The sequence below is a fragment of the Nycticebus coucang genome, chromosome 18, assembly GCF_027406575.1.
Source record: "Nycticebus coucang isolate mNycCou1 chromosome 18, mNycCou1.pri, whole genome shotgun sequence".
Lineage (NCBI taxonomy): Eukaryota > Metazoa > Chordata > Mammalia > Primates > Lorisidae > Nycticebus > Nycticebus coucang.
In genome coordinates, this window is record NC_069797.1 from 39,744,440 (window position 1) to 39,762,675 (window position 18,236).

General features: G+C 40.4%; 1 protein-coding gene across 1 annotated transcript in view; it reads right to left on the reverse strand.

Annotated features, from left to right (window-relative positions):
• The window catches only part of AATF (apoptosis antagonizing transcription factor), a 122,052-nt gene that overhangs the window by 97,688 nt on the left and 6,128 nt on the right, over nucleotides 1-18,236 (reverse strand). The gene's annotated exons all lie outside the window — the stretch shown is intronic.

Below are 18,236 nucleotides of genomic sequence, written 5' to 3' on the forward strand. Positions count from 1 at the left end.
CCTATATAAATTATAGCCATAAACTTTTCCTGCAGTGCAGCCTAATTAATTCTTGTTCTATACACAAAGGGAAATGCTGGGTGACAAATGGGTGTGAAGCCAGAAAGCTGCCAGGTCTGCAAAACATTTTCTACTTCAATTTATAAGCAATTTTGCAGTAAATCATCAACCAGAACCTGGAATCTCAGGAATCTCTGAGTGTCCAAACCAAATTATATCACTTATCAAAGAAGGAAGGAAAAAAGAGTTTAAACTAAAGACATCTCATTTTTCAGTTCTAACCCACATCAAAATCCAGTAGCTCTGTGTAATCTGTTATTCTCTTCTGGGTAAAGTTTTAGTACCAAAGATATATATTTCAAGCAAAAATGACAATATAGGTTGATGCAGCCCATTCTTCTGTCCCTCGAAGTACTGTATCATGTATCCATTACCATAAAATATTCCCAGAGTTACCTGAGAATAAGCACACAACGATTTATACCCCCCCTTTCAATCCAAGCAAAACGCACACAATCAAGCCAAGCCAAAGGGTTCAACAGTGAGCCACCGTGGGAAACAGGTAAGAAATATTTCAAGGAAACAAGGCTACTGGAGAGGAAAATGGAAACTCATAAAAAGCAAAGAGGAAAGCTAGGCTGTCTCTTCTCAAACCCTCCGCCCATCCCTAACTGGTGGCAGCACTCATCTATTGTCTTCCTCAATAGTTTTTACCTTTCCCAGAATGTCGTATAAATGGAATTTTAAAGTGTATAACCTTTTGAGACCAGTGTCTTTCATTTAGCATGCCTTTGATAGTCATCCATGTTTTTGAATGCATCTACAGCTCATTCGTTTTTATTGCTGAGTAATGTACCACACTTTGTTTATCCACCTGCCCAGTGAAAGACATTTGGGCTGTTTCCAGTTTGTGGTGATTACGAATAAAGCTGCTATGAACATTCATGTACAAATCTGTGTGAACAAGTTTTCATTTCTCTGGGGTAAATATCTGAGAGAGGGACTGCTGGATCAGGATCACATGGTAAACAGGATTAGCTTTATAAAAAAACACTCAACTGTTTTCCCAACGTAGATGTACTACTCTGCACTCCCACTAGTAATACAATGAAAGTTCTAGTTGCTCTCCTTTCTTGCCAGCACTTGGTGGTGTCAGGTGTGTGCTTATTTTTAGCCATTCTAATATGTTTGCAGAGGTACCTCATTGTGGTTTTAATCCGCATCTCCCTAAACGCTAATGATTATGTTAAACATCTTTTCAGTGCTTATTTACCATCATAGGCCTTCTCTAGTAGAGTGTCTATTCAAATTTTTTTGTTTTTGTTTTCGAAACAGGGTCTCACGCTGCTGTCCAGACTAGAATGCAGTAGCATCATCATCATTCACCACTACCTCAATGTCCTGGGCTCAAGTGATCCTCCTGCCTTACCTTGTAGCTGGGACTACAGGCACACACCACCATGCCTGGCTAATTTTTCTATCTTTAGTAGAGGCGGGTCTCACTCTTGCTCAGGCTTATCTCAAACTCCTGACTTCAAAAAATCTTTCCACTTCAGCTGCCCGTTTTTTTTTAATGTATATTTTTTTACTGCTGAGTTTGAGGACTTCTTCACCCACATTCTATACACAAGTAATTTGTCTGAAATGTGATTTTGCAAACATTTTCTCATGGTTCTGTAGCTTGTCTTTTCATTCTGTTAACATGTCTTTCACAGAGCAAAAGATTTTAATTGTGATTTAGCCCAATTATTAATTTGTTACTTTTTGGACTGTGGTTTTTCTTTTTCTGTTTTCTTTTTTTTTTAGACAGGATCTCACTTTCTGTCTCCTAGGCTGGGTGCAGTGGTGTCATCACAGCTCACTTTAACCTCTAATTCCTAGGCTCAGGCAATCGTTTGCCATGGCCTTCCCAAGTGCTGGAATTACAGGGGTGAGCCACCACACCCAGTCCAATTGTGCTTTCAATATTGTATGTGAGAACTCTTTGCCTTTAACACGAGGTCATGAGGACTTTTCTCCATGTGTTCTTCAAAACACTGTACAGTTTTATTTTTTTTTTATTTATTTTTTTTAAGACTTTTATTTATTTACTTTATGTTGTTGTTGTTGCAGTTTGGCCGGGGCCGGGTTTGAACCAACCACCCTCGGTATGTGGGGCCGGTACCCTACTCACTGAGCCACAGGTGCCACCACTGTACAGTTTTATGATTTACATTTAAGCCAATGTAAATTGACCATTTTGTGTAAATTTTTACATGAAATGTAAGATACAGGTTAAAGTTCACCACAAACTGCAAACAGCCCAAATGTCCTTCACTGGGCAGGTGGACAAACAAAGTGTGGTACATTACTCAGCAAAGATATAAACTGTATGATTCCATTTATATAAAATTCTATAACAGAAATGCAACTGATCTATAGTAACAGCAAATTAGCAGATGCTTAGGAATGGGCAGGGAGGGGCAGGAAGGAAAGATTACAAAGAAGCTGAGGAAACTTCTGCAGATTTGGAATATGTTCAATATCTTAATTGGAGTAATAGTTCCATGGGTGTATACAGATGTCAAATTGTACACTGGACATAAATGTATATGGGTAATCTATTTTGTGTCAATTATACCTCAATGCACCAGTTTTTTGTTTTTTGTTTTTTTTTTTGTAGAGACAGAGTCTCACTCTATGGCCCTCGGTAGAGTGCCGTGGCCTCACACAGCTCACAGCAACCTCTAACTCCCGGGCTTAAGCGATTCTCTTGCCTCAGCCTCCCGAGTAGCTGGGACTACAGGCGCCCGCCACAACGCCTGGCTATTTTTTGGTTGCAGTTTGGCCGGGGCCGGGTTTGAACCCGCCACCCTCGGTATATGGGGCTGGCACCTTACCGACTGAGCCACAGGCGCCGCCCAATGCACCAGTTTTGTCTTTTTTTTTTTAAGCAGATGGGCAAACAATAACTTACTTAGCAAACCTGAGCAAGATAACCCTGGTGTTAGCAATGAAGAAGAATGAAAAACAATCCCACTTATGTTCCAGAGACAGAATCCCAGATGATTCACGAACTGACAGTTCCAGGCACCAATACAAAATAAAGGCAGGACTCGGCGCCCGTAGCTCAGTGAGTAGTAGAGTGCCAGCCACATACACTGAAAGTGGCAGGTTCAAGCCCAGCCCGGGCCTGCTAAACAACAATGACAACTGCAACCAAAAAAAAAAAAAAATGGCTGGGTGTGTGGCGGGTGCCTATGGTCCCAGCCATTCAGGAGGCTGAGGCAAGAGAATCACTTGAACCCAAGAAAAGTGAAAACCTCTCGTGAGGTTACTGTGAGCTGTGACGCCCCCCTACCGAGGGCAACATAAACTCTATCTCAAAAAAAAAAAAAAAAAAAGAAATGAAGGCAGAACTATAAACAATTAAAGTAGTTAATGTCATCTCTCCTGTATTTAGGCAGAAGTTTAGAGGTCTACCCTAGAAGAAAGTTACACAGAAGCAGATACCAGACACAGTTGAGGGCAAAGGCATCAGATTAAACTACCCTGTTTCCCCAAAAATAAGACAGTGTCTTATTGTAAGGTGTGCTCCCAAAGATGTGCTAGGTCTTATTTTCGGGGGACGTCTTATCTTTCCTGTAAGTAGGTCTTATTTTCGGAGGATGTCTTATTTTTGGGGAAACAGGGTAGCTGAAGTTTACAGATTGAGTGCTGAGATCCTGAGCCTACTCAACTCCTAGAATGTTGGCTGCCAGGCAGGAGACTGGAAGTCCTCTAGCAACTCTGATCCCATAAAGAGCAAAGATGTCAAGATGAGGGCTCCCCTAAATGGCCAGATAGATCTCTTCACAATAAAAACTATAGGCAAAAAGCCCCACCCAATATACAAAGCTTCCAATTAACATTTTGGTGCCCTATTCTTAAAAATTTAACAGAGGGCTGCCACAATACCTCATGCCTATAATCCCAGCACTCTAGGAGACCAAGGCAGATGGATTACTTGAGCTCAGGAGTTGTAGACCAGACTGAGCAAGAGCAAGACCCTGTTTCTACTAAAACAGAAAAATGAGCTAGGCATTGTGGCGGATGCCTGTAGTCCCAGCAACTTAGGAGGCTGAGACAAGTGAAACACTTGAGACCAGCAGTTTAAGGTTGCTATGAGCCATGATGCCACAGCACTTTACCCAGGGCTACAGAGTGAGAGACTCTGTCTCAAAAAAAAATTGTTATATAGGAGTTAAAGGGAAAGGGGAAAAAAGCGGATTGGAATACACAGAAAGAATACTTTAAAAAGTATATTTTATGTATATCCCCAGAGAAATAGAATCAGAATTTTAAAAAAAATCAATAGAAGAGACTGAAAATAAATCTGAGGAAATGTCTTTGAGTAAAATAGAAAAAAGAAAAGTGAAAAGTTTAACAGAACAAAGCAGAGAAATCACAGAAAACAGTCTAATGATAGGCTTTCCAGAATGACAGAGGAGGGAAAATAGAGGGAAGAAAATCAAAACCAAAATAATTTCAAGAAAATTTTCCAGGACTGAACGGTATGAGTTAAAAGTGCCCTTCAGGGCGGCGCCTGTGGCTCAATGAGTAGGGCGCGGCCCCATATGCCGAGGGTGGTGGGTTCAAGCCCGGCCCCGGCCAAACTGCAACCAAAAAATAGCCGGGCATTGTGGCGGGCGCCTGTAGTCCCAGCTGCTCGGGAGGCTGAGGCAGGAGAATCGCATAAGCCCAAGAGCTGGAGGTTGCTGTGAGCTGTGTGACGTCACGGCACTCTACCGAGGGCGGTACAGTGAGACTCTGTCTCTACAAAAAAAAAAGTGCCCTTCAACTACTCTGTTTAAATAGATGAAAACAGATTAACACAAAATTCTGTAAACAAAGTCCCACTTTCCAAAAAGGAAGAAAAAAACACTAAGATTTAGAACCAGAATGGCTTCTGATTTATCAACAGCAACTTCAGAAGCTGAAAAGCAATGGAATATTCTATAGAATTCTATACACAATCAAATAATCAACTGTGATAACAGAATAAAGATATTCTCAGACAACTGAAGTCTAAAAAAGTTTAGCTCCCATGTACCTTTTCTCACCAAGCTATGAGAGAATGCACTTCACCAAACATGGAAATAACCAAGCAAGATCCTGAAATAGAAGATACACAGAAGCAAGAAGCTAAGGTACTTCCCAGGATGATGGTAAAGGGAGACTCCAGCATGATAGCTGGACACCTGAGAAGGTTGCCAGACCAGATTAAACAGGTCAAAAAGCTCTAGGAAAGACTTCTTCAGGAAGCTAACCTTGCAGAGTATTTGATGCAGCTGAAATCTTGAGGATTTAGGTAATCAGAGAAAAGTTTGGGCTTGCATTACCACACAGAAAAATAAAGAAACACCAAAAAAAAAAAAAAGAAAGAAAGACACAAACAAACAAACAAAAATGTAACAATTATTAACTATAGAAAAAAATGATGCCTGGGAAAGGAAAAATAATATGAATTACATGGCTCAGCTATGAATAGTGTGTACATAGACATAATGAGGTAAATACTGAATAATGATCTAAACTACAATATTAACCCGTAAACTACAAATTAACCCATTTATGTCTCATGTTCCATTATAGGAATGGTAGTGACGTGGGAGTTATTTATATTCCACTGCTCAAGGTCATCACTGAGGTCTGATTTTTCACACATCTGCCTCCTGAGAGTACGTTAACACCTGGTGTACAGTTAGTCACTGTGCAGATGCTGGCATGCAAAAAATTCAAAAATTTCAACCTCTAGGCCTGGCACAGTGGCTCACATCTATAATCCTAGCATTCTGGGAGGCCAACGTGGGTAGATCACCTGAGCTCACCAGTTTAAGACCAACCTAAGCCAGAGGGAGACTTCAACTCTAAAAAAAAGCCAGTTGTTGTGGTGGGTGCCTGTAGTCCCAGCTGCTTGGGAGGCTGAGGCAACAGAATCACTTAAGCCCAATAGTTTAAAGTTGCTGTGAGCTGTGACATTACAGCACTCTACCCAGGATGACATGTTGAGACTCTGTCTCAAGAAAAAAAAAAGTATATCAATGAAGAATATAGGCAGAGTATTTTTAAGCCTACAAAGGCTCAGATATTTTATTCTCCAAGCATGTTTGGCCACAAACTGACAAAGTAAACTGAGATAACAGAAGGCAAGAGAGCCCCAAAGTGAAATCAATAGCTCCACTCCAGAAGAACAATGACAGAAGTTCCAAACATTTAACTGTGTGCTACTCCCAGAGAACAACCAATGCGAATGGGAATTTTTTTTTTTTTTTTTTTTTAGTATATCCATATCCATTATGTGGATATACTTTTTTTTTTTTTTTTTTTTTGCAGTTTCTGGCCAGGGCTGGGTTTGAACCTGCCACCTCCGGCATATGGGGCTGGCACCCTACTCCATTGAGCCAGAGGTACCACCCTCAAATGGGAAAATTTTAACAGAAAAGACAGCATGATTTAAAGCTTGGGGGAAAAAAAGACAAATGATAACACCAGGCTACAAGGGGAGAAAAAGAAAGAAAATAAGAAATCTAAGGAAAGAATACCATTAATTCATTGTCCAAATATTAAGCAAACTGAAATAAGCATAATTTAAAGTAACTAATGCAGGACAATAAAACACCTACCTGAACCAGAAACTTGAACTAAACCAGGAATATTCTCCTTTGCATGGTCGAGGAACCATGACTCTAAACACAAAGGAAAAACATAACTTTACAGTTCTTCCCTGCTCTGGTATTATACCTTATTTACATGGCAATAAAAACATATATTAAATTTGTTGGGTTTCAACTCTTAGGGTCAACATATGGATAAAGCACTGAAATACTGGTTGTAGTTGCAGGGCAGAATGTAAAACTATAGTGGGAAGAAGACAGAATGACTGTTTCATACCTTCTCCTTAAAATCTCTATTTCCTCTCTATTCCTCATTCAAAACTTTTGATTTTGCTTTCTCTTTCAAAGAAAAGGCAACAACCAAAAGAGAATTTTCACAGAATGCTACCTATCTGTGTCTATATACTATCTTCCCACCTGTCACTACAGTTAAACACTCCACAGTGCTGGGGCGGCGCCTATGGCTCTAAGGAGTAGGGTGCTGGCCCCATATACCAGAGGTGGTGGGTTCAAACCCAGCCCCAGCCAAAAACTGCAAAAAAAAGAAAAAAAAAAAAAAACACTCCACAGTGCTATCTAAGGCCACCCTTCTTTCTTTCTTTCTTTTTTTTGAGACAGAGTCTCACTATGCCTCCCTCGGTAGAGTGCTGTGACGTCCCAGCTCACAGCAACCTCAAACTCTTGGGCTTAGGCGATTATCTTGCCTTAGCCTCCAAGTAGCTGGGACTACAGGCGTCCGCCACAACTCCCAGCTATAAGGCCACCCTTCTTGTGCACTAAGCCTCCCTCCACTTACCTGCTCAGACAATGCTATGACAGAATTCTCCCTCTCCCACATCATCAATTTCCCCCTCTGCCAGATCATTCTTTTTTTTTTTTTTTTTTTGCCAGATCATTCTTAATCAACATACGAACATGCTCCACCAGCTGATGTCCCATTTCTGTTGCCCTTTAAACTAGCATCCCTTGAAAGAGCTGCCTATACTCAAGTGTTTCAAATTCCTTTTTTCCTATTCTCTCCTAAACTCATTTTAGCCAAACCTGTAAACCATTCTCCAAGGTCAACAATGTTTACCATGTTACTAAATTAGTCACCTGTCAATCCCCATCTGTTGGCAGCATTCTCATCTTTCATATCAGAGAATAAATAAATCAAGAGATAGAGCTATAAACAAATTTTCTTAAATTATAAAAGTAAAAATAAAATGAGTCTGTACGTAAGGTGAAGGAGTATTGTCTTCCTAAATGCTTCTGTACTACTTATCATATTCATGGGTGATTTTAATGGAACACCTTAAGAATAGGTTTTAAGACATAAACAAAAATATAGTAGTATTTACGTGGTAGTTAGGTGCTAAAGTTCATAAAGAAAAATTAAGCTTTAACAAAACTACTTTGAAAATCTCTTGTAGTGCCCATACAGGATAGCACTGTGTGTTCAGTTAAGTTCCACACAGCCAATTTTCCTCTCAAACATTAGAGTTTATAGCACTTCATCAACTATAACACAGATGATTTCATTTAGAGACCATCCTGTATGAAGACTGTAGGCTATAAACTTAAAAAACACTAAAATCATGCTCTGTTTACTGAGATGCTCACTAGACAGGAATCCAGGAACAAAAAATAACCAAGGCAATAGAAGATTCTACCTACCATCTCATGCTTACTCTATGGCATTCACTTGCTGAATAAAATGGCAGGCAGAATTATTGCACTATATAAACTATTTCTCTGTCACACTTTTTCTTTTGGCCAAGCACATAGTTACATCTTAGCTAAAGGAATGTGTAAAGAGGCTCCATTGCGCAATGATATGTACAAATCCACCATCAATATACTGGATAGAGGGATCCTACTATGGAACTACTAGTTACTCCAATCCAGGGATGCTTCCTTAATCTAACTCATCATCTATTAAGAATTGTTTCTGTAATCCTAGCACTCTAGGAGGCTGAGTGGGGAGAATCACCTCAGCCAGAGGGAAACCCCAATCTCTAAAAACAGCCAAGCATTGTAGCAGGAGCCTGTAGTCCCAGCTACTTGGGAGGCTGAGGCAAGAGAACCACTTGAGCCCAAGAGTTTGAGTTTGCTGTGAGCTGTGATACTACAGCACTTTACTGAGAGTGACAAAGTGAGACAAAAAAATTGTTTCTGGTGCTGAAGACAACCTTCACTCATAAGAAGCCCAATCCTCAAACAGTAAAAATGAATTTTCCAATTAGATGGGTGTCAGCAGTTTTTAAGTGTAGCATCCATGGCTCTGTGACAGATGTAGGGCTCATCTTTTCAGGCTAGATGGAATCACGGACTAAGAATCTGACACTCTCCTCCTGGTTTTACCACTAGGTTACTCTGCAAAAGCACCTGCTCTGTGATCCAAATTTACTCTCCACATAATATATTAAGAAACACCTAATTAGTTAGGTTGGGCAAAGTATTAATAGTAGCTCAATACAGACCAAAAGTCTTCCAACACAGAACTCATTCTCAAATAAATAGACAAAACATAGCAAAGATTATTTCAATGCTAAGTCAACAGGTACTATGTAAATATCAAACAGAAGTTATCAAGAAATGATTGCCTTCATTTCCCACCTACAGTTTAGGAAAAATAGATCAATAATACCCTGTGGAGGCAGAAGTATAGGAAAATAGCTGTTACAAATGAGAATTTGTTACAATTCTTCTAAGAGCTAGTTTGGCAATATATCCCAAAAGTCTTAATTTAAAAAAAAAAAAGAAACCCTTTGTCCCAGGGAATGACATTCCCAGGGAATGTAGATCTGTATACAGTACTAGCTACTGTATATAGTATACAGTATACTAGCTACATGTGGCTACTGAGCCCTCAAAATGTGGCCAGTCCAAACTGAGATGAGCTTTAAGTATAGAACACATTCTGGATTTCAAAGACAACATGTAAAAAAGAAAGCAAAATGTCTCGTTAACATTTTTTATATTGACATGTTAAAATTATAGTATTTTTCATACATTAGGTTAAACAAAATATATAGCTAAATTAATTTTTATCTTTCTTTTTGGTTTTCTTAACTGTGAGTACTAAAAAAATTTAAATTTTATAAGTGGCTTATATTATTTTTCTATTAGAAACTGCTACTTTTAGACAAATTGTACAAATATGTATATAGAAGGATGTTTATCATAGCATACTTTATAAAAGTGAACAAACCTAAGCATCCATCAAATACAGATCGAATAAACTATAGTAAATATATTAAAAAGTATACTCTGTAACCACTGAAAATGCTGATGTACATATAAATACACTGACAAGAAATGGTAAATATTAAGTAGAAAAAATAAGCTTGAAAATACATATTTAGGGTGGCGCCTATGGCTCAGTGAGTAGGGCACTGGCCCCATATACCAAGGTTGGCAGGTTCGAATCCAGCCCTGGTCAAACTGCAACAAAAAAATAGCCGGGCGTCCTGGCAGGCGCCTGTGGTGTCAGCTACTTGGGAGGCTGAGGCAAGAGAATTGCCTAAGCCCAAAAGCTGGAGGTTGCTGTGAACTGTGATGCCACAGCACTCTACCAAGGGCAACAAAGTGAGACTCTGTCTCTAAAAAAAAAAAAAAAAAAACAAGAAAAAACACACATATTTATATAACTCCTTTTTAAAAAGAAATGAGGTGTGCATGTAAGTGTCTGTGCAAGCACAAAAAAGTGGAAGAGTATTCATCAAAATGGCAACTATATAGTTACCCTACAGGCAGTAGGATTACAATTGATCCTTATTTTCTTCTTTATGCTTTTATGTATTTTCTGAATTTTTGAAATAAGCATGACATGCTTTATAATTAGAATACTAAAACTATTTTTAAAAATGACTGCCATAAGCTGAAACAAAAAGATCAATCTTATATCATCTTGGCTAGATACAATCTACAGTATTAAAGGTCCTTAAGCCCACACAATACTGTACCTAGAGAAGGGTGCAAGTGCCTCAGTCTGAAACAATACTTAAACCCATCTCAATTAAGAATATTTCAAGAGGGCGGCGCCAGTGGCTCAGTGAGCAGGGTGCCGGCCCCATATACCAAGGGTGGCAGGTTCAAACCCAGCCCCGGCCAAACTGCAACAAAAAAATAGCCAGGCGTTGTGGCGGGCACCTGTAGTCCCAGCTACTCGGGAGGCTGAGGCAGGAGAATCGCCTAAGCCCAGTTGGAGGTTGCTGTGAGCTGTGTGACGCTATGGCACTCTACTGAGGGCAATAAAGTGAAACTCTGTCTCTACAAAAAAAAAAAAGTCAATAGGATAAATTAAAAAAAAAAAAAAAGAATATTTCAAGAAAGGTCAGGCGCAGGGGCTCATGCATATAATCCTAGAACTCTGGGAGGCCAAGGCAGACAGACTGCTTGAGCTGAGGGGTTCAAGACCAGCCTGACTAAAAGCGAGACCACGTCTCTAACATAATAGCCGAGCACTGTGATAGGCACCTCTAGTCCCAGCTACTTGGGAGACCGAGGCAAGAGGATAGCTTGAACCCAAGAGTTCGAGGTTGCTGTAAGCTATGATGTCATGGCACTTTATCCAGGGTGACAAATGGAGACTCTATCTCAAAAAAAAAAAAGAAAATTTCAAAAAAATAAACACAGGCCAACCATGGTGGCTCATGCCCTTAATCCTAGCATTCTGGGAGGCCCAGGCATGTGGATTGCCTGAACTCAGAAGTTCAAGACCAGCCTGAGCAAGTGTGAGACCCTGTCTCTAAAAAACAGCCTCACATTGTGGCGGGTGCATAAAGTCCCAGGGAGGCTGAGGCAAGAGGATCTCTTGAGTCCAAGAGTTTGAGGTTGCTTTGAGCTATGACACGATGGCACTCTACCAAGGGTGACAATGTAAGTCTCTGTCTTTAATAAAAAAGAAAAACCACTGGTAAACCAAAAAAAAAAAAAAAAAAAGAATATTTTAGGATTCTATAAATCGTGATCGTTGTGAGAACTTTACCATGAACTTGTATGTTAACTGAGAGAACCCACATATTAACTCTTAAACAGGCGTTTACGCATTTGTCACCTAAGGCAATTAAGTAATTAAAAAGGTGGGTGGCAGGACAGAAGTGAGGATGATGATTATCGCTAGATAGTCTTCAGTATCTTTTTAATAGAAACCATGTGAACTCATTGCCTATGCCTGTGGCTCAGTGGGTAGGCGCCAGCCCCATATACGAAGGGTGGTGGATTCGAGCCTGGTGCTGGCCAAACTGCAACAACAACAACAAAAAAAAAGCCGGGTGTTGTGGCGGGCACCTGTAGTCCCAGCTACCTGCGAGGCTAAAGAAAAAATTAAAATTAAAATTAAAAAATGTAGGTTGCACACTGGGGCTCACATCTATAATCCTAGTACTTTGGGAGGCCAAAGAATGCTTGAGGCAAGGAGTTTCAGACCAGCCTGCACAACAGAGTAAGCCCCCATCTCTGCAAAAAATAAAAAAATCAGAAGGCATATATGTACTCCCAGACTACATAGGGATGTATATGTGTAGTCCCAGACTCAGGAGGCTGAGGCAGAAGGATCACTAGAGCCCAAGAGAGTTAAGGTCACAGTGAACTATGATGATCTCTAAGCTAGACAACAGAGCAAGACCCTACTCTAAGCTAAACAACAGAGCAAGACCCTATCTCAATCTGCAACAATCAATATTTCTCTATCAAGACTCCAACACTCTGGGAGGCCGAGGCAGGAGGACTGCATGAGGCCAGGTGTCCCAGACCAGCCTAGGCAAGATAGTGAGACCCAGTCTCCACAAAATACAGAAATATTAGCTGGGCATGGTGGTGGTCCAGCTATTCGGGAGGCTGAGGTGGGAGGATTGCTTGAGCCCAGGAATTTGAAGTTGTAGAGAGCTATGATAATGACACTGCACTCCTGCCTGGGCAATAGAGCAAGACCATATCTCAAAAAAGAAAAAAACAAAAACAACAAGAAAAGACTCCATGGGCAGCACCCGTAGCTCAGTGGGTAGGGCTCTGGCCATATACACCAAGGCTGGAAGGTTTGAACCCAGCCCCAGCCAGCTAAAACAATGACAACTGCAACACAAAAATAGCCGGGCATTGTGGTGGGCACCTGCAGTCCCAGCTACTTGGGAGGCTGAGGCAAGAGAATCGCTTGAGCCCAAGAGTTTGAGTTGCTGTGAGCTGTGACACCATGGCACTCTACCAAGGGCGATACAGTTAAGACTCTTTCTCAGGAAAAAAAAAAAAAAAAAAAAAAGACGACGACGACTCAATGATTGCCCATAGCTTATTGGATATTTAAAACATTTTTTTTTTTTATTTTTTTGCACTTTTTGGCCAGGACTGGGTTTGAACCCGCCACCTCCGGTATATGGGGCCGGAGCCCTCTCCTTTGAGCCACAGGCACCACCTTAAAACATTATTCTTTAGAGCAGCGGTTCTCAACCTGTGGGTCATGACCCACAGGAACCGTATAAAGGGCCACAGCATTAGGAAGGTTGAGAACCACTGCTTTAGAGTGTCTATTATTGCTGAAGTCAAATTACCATTAAAAATTTTAGTCCATTCAAGTCAAAATATTTGTGGTGTCTCAGGGAAGGGCCACAAAGACATGAGAGGGCAAATATGAACTATTAGTGGAAAAATGTAGGGGAGCAAACAAAACATAATTGCAAAATTTGTTTTTATACTCTGAGGCAAGTAAAAAACTTTAATACTTCCTCTGTATTTATATTAGATCATACTGTGTTCTTGGATGTTTTGCTTATGGGAAATATCAAAATGTCAACCATTGTTTCTATTAAAGGTCTTTAACGATATTGCATTTTAGACCTATAATGAAACATGGTACTCACTGCAGTTTGTAATGCATCTCATTAAATACATTAATAACATGTATTTTACTAAAAGGTCAACTTATTATGGCTGAAGTTTAGCTTTCTTTTAATCACTTCACTTAAAGCCATAGAGCAAACTCCAACACAAGAGAGAGGTCCTGATGCAGAAATGCTCTCCCAATTCTTCCACCCATTCAAATAAATCAGTTATGCTTATTAAGAAATAACTCTTAGTGTTTTTATGAAAGGATAATGGTATTAAGATTTTTTTAAAAATCCTTATCTGTTAAAAGATTTACTGATAAAAATGAAAGAATGTCTGTTATCTGCTTCAAAACAGAGGGTAGGGAGCTGGTATAACTAGAGATGAAATAAGATTGCCAGGTAGGCATGGCGGCTCATGTCTGTAATCCTAGCACTTTGGGAGGCCAAGGTGGGAGGATTGCTTGAGTCCAGGAGTTTGAGACCAGCCTGAGCGAGAGTAAGACCCCCATCTCTACAAAAAATTAGCCAAGCATGAGAGTGTGCATCTGTAGTTCCAGTTAATTGACAGGCTGAGGCAGGAGGATCACTTGAGCCCAGGGAACTAGTCTGGGAGACAGAGAGAGACCCTGGCTCAAAACAACACAGGGGAGGGGAGAGGAGAAAAGGAGAGAAAAGAAAAGAGAAAATTTGCCATGAGTTGACCACTGCTTAAGCTCATGAAAGTCTATTTATGGGAATTCATTGTACTAGTCTCGCTACTTTTACATAGGTTTGATATATTCCATAATAAAAAGGTTTAAATTAATCATGCTAAAATTTCTTAAGTAACTTGCTTTCTTCTTTACATATTATTGACACCAATATAAAAGGCTCACCTCTTAATACTGTAGAGCATTTTAGAAGAATGTTAAAGGGAAGATGCTAACCTCTTTAGAGAAATGGTTTTATGCAAAAAAAAAAAAAAAAACCTTAATTTTGTTAAAGTTATACTTCATGACTCACGCAGCTACTAAAATAATCAATAGATTTCTCTTAAATCACCTCATGACTCAAGAGTCATACCAATATGTCACACCACGGTTATTAAGGACTAAGTTTATGTTGGGGGAAAGGTTTAGTTTCTAAAAAGTAAGAGTTAAGGGTGCTGAAGGTCCAAAGGCATGGTGCTCAGGAGTTTAGTGTGGCTATAACATAGCTGGAAGTCCCCAACAATAAAAAAAAAAAAAAAAGACATGAAGAAAAAAAAAAAACATAGCTGGAAGTCTGCTATTATAGAGGCAGAAGTTAGGGCTATGAAAGTAAATGACAGTGTCAAGAAGAGAGTATATATTGAGAAAACACAACTGAGAAGAGGATTCTAAATGCAATGAAACTGGCTGGGCGGCCATAGCTCAGTGGTTAGGGCGCCAGCCACATGCTCCAGGGCTGGTGGGTTTGAATCTAGCCCAGGCCTGCTAAACAAACAAACAAACAAAAAAATAGTGGTTGGGCAGTACCTGTGGCTCAAAGGAATAGGGCGCCGGCCCCATATGCCGGAGGTGGCAGATTCAAACCCAGCCCCGGCCAAAAATAAAGTGATGCTGTGGTGGGCACCTATAGTCCCAGCCACTAGGGAGGCTGAAGCCAGAGAATCACTTGAGCCAAGAGTCTGAGGTTGCTATGAGCTATGATACCACAACACTCTCCCAAAGGTGACAAAGTGAGACTCTGTCTCAGTAAAAATAAATAAATAAATAAATGAATAAATAAATGCAATGAAATTTACGTTGACAGGATAAACAAGCCTAAGAAAGGAAGAGAACAGAAATGCAGGAGAGGCTGGGCACAGTGGCTCATACCTGTAATCCTAGCACTCTGAGAAGCCGAGGCAGGAGGATCCCTTGAGCTCAGGAGTTGGAGACAAGCCTGAGCAACTGAGCACTGTCTCTACTAAAAAATGGAAAAATTTGCCAAGTGCTGTGGTGGGCACTCATAGTCCCAGCTGCTCGGAAGGCTGAGATGGAAATATTTTGAGCCCAGGAGTTACAGGTTGCAGTGAGTTAGGCTGACACCACAGGACTCTGGCCTAGACAGTAGAGTAAGACTCTGTCTCCCTCCCACCCCCACCAAAGAAAAAATATATATATATGGCAGAGAGCCCAAAGAGCATAGCATATACAGTGTAACCAAAGCCAAAGAAAAGTGTTTCCAGGAAAGTGGAGGAAAGGTTAAATGCTGCAGGAAAGCAGCAGCTGGATTTGGTAATAAGGAAATCTCTAGCCATCTTTCCATAGTGTCCTAAGAGGCTATGGTAAAATATAAGTATTAGTAGACTATGACACTACCCACTTTCCAGAACAAATAGTTAATTTATACCGGGAATCTGAATACTAATAAAAAGTAAAAACAATAATAAAAACCACACAGAAAACAGTGGGGATGATGGTTAGTTACACTGGTAACAATGAAATAACAGTTCCACAAAGTTGAATGTTGCCAAAGGTCTCTCTCAGCAGAAAAAGATACTGCTACCTAACATTTTATGGTATGAGGTGTGCCAGAAACTGTGCTAATGGTTTATATTGATTATGTCCTTTAATCCTCACAACCATATTATCCCATTTTACTGTGAAGTTAAGTAACTCGCCCAAGGTCACATTGCTAATCTATTGCTGAGATGAAATCTAAACCCAGGCAGTCTGACTTTACTCTATAAGACCAGGCAAATTGAAAAGAGATTCAATTAAAGACAGTAAGTCCCACTTTGTTCTGGATTTGGTACAAATTCAGCCTCTGGTATACACCAGCCATACAACACAGTATAAATCAGTCATCCTGATTAATGAAGCTTGAGAAATTTTTCAATAATCACATACCAATGGGCACAGGGTTTTTGGTAAATTTGTTTAACCGGGAAAAGAAACATGCAAAAACTAACCATCCCTGACACCCCCACCCCTGCCATTGGTATTCAACTTTAATTAAACTCCATTTACCATGACAGGGAAGTGTATGTGTACAACATATTGTGTCATGCTGCCAAAAGTAAACTGAAACAAATTAAAATTAGCTACAATTCATATGCACAGAAATTCTAGTTATTAGAGAACTCATTGTCCTCCCATCTTAGAATATGTGATACCTAACAAACCTTCCTTTCTTCTTCCTCCTTCACCACAAAACACAGTCGGATTAATAGACACCTGTCAGATTAACTGAAGTTCACCAATGAGGCAAAGAGGTAATCAATCAGTTAAATACAAAAAAGATTTAAAGGATCGTAACAAAATAATTTTTTTCTGAGACAGAGCCTCACTCAGTCACCCTGGGGTTGAGTGCCACAGAGTCATCATAGCTCACAACAACCTCAAACTCTTGGGCTCAAGCAATTTTTATGTCTCCGCTTCCCCAGTAACTGGAATAATTTTTCTATTTTTAGTAGAGACAGGGTCTCACTCTTGCTCAGGCTGGTCTCAAATGCTTGAGCTCAAACAATGCACCTAATCCACCAGCCTCAGCCTCCCAGAGTGCTACGATTACAGACATGAGCCACCTCATCTGGCCAGAACAAAGTAAAATTTAAATACTACAATGGCGGGTGGCGCCTGTGGCTCAGTGAGTAGGGCACCAGCCCCATATACCAAGGGTGGTGAGTTCAAACCCAGCCCCGGCTGAACTGCAACCTAAAAATAGCCAGGCATTGTGGCGGGCACCTGTAATCCCAGCTGCTCGGGAGGCTGAGGCAGGAGAATCACGGAAGCCCAAGAGCTAAAGGTTGCTGTGAGTCCTGTGACATCATGGCACTCTACCAAAGGTGGTAAAGTGAGACTCTGTCTCTACAAAAAAAAAAATTAAATACTACAATGGCTAAAGAAATTAAGTGGTATCCAAGAATAAGAACGTGTTTATTATACTGGGCACTAATCCTTAAAATCCATATTTTATGATGTATAAAAAATTGAAAAGGTGCAAGAATAAAAACAAAACACAAAAGGCTTTATTGTGAAACATTAAAGACATTTAATCTAAAGCAGTCTAAGTCTCATTCCAAAGGCATACCAGGAATTAGGGTACTAGGGCATTAAAAATAGCAGAGAAATGCTCCAAAAATCTCAAAATACAAAATTGAAAGCCATCAATCTATCATCTATTAAGGGAGGAAGGAGGCAAAGATGGGGGAGGGAAGAAAAAAGAAAGATACACCCTCACAGATTATTCAAGGTTCCTGGAAGGACTGCAGACTTTTTACACAGGAAACAGACTTCAAGTATGGCAGGACTCAAAACCTAAAAAATTGGACTCTAGGAAGTCACATTCCTACTTAAAAGAGGTATTCTCCTACAAGAAATGTTCAATGAATTCCCTACCCTAGAAACCCTATTCATTTACCTTGAATGGTTTAAGGTGGCTCTACCCAGAAGCAGATGCCAAATTAAATGTCCTCCCTTAGGTCCCTTCCAACTCTTAAGTCCACGATACTATAAAGTTTTTTTTGTTTTTTTTTTGGTAGAGACAGAGTCTCACTTTATGGCCCTCGGTAGAGTGCCACGGCATCACACAGCTCACAGCAACCTCCAACTCCTGGGCTTAAGCGATTCTCTTGCCTCAGCCTCCCGAGTAGCTGGGACTACAGGCGCCCGCCACAACGCCCAGCTATTTTTTGGTTTGCAGTTCAGCCGGGCCGGGTTTGAACCGGCCACCCTCGGTATATGGGGCCAGCGCCTTACCGACTGAGCCACAGGCGCCGCCCTATAAAGTTTTAAAGAGCTAAAGAAAACACTAAATCAGCATGCAAATAAGAAACAGTGATTCCAAC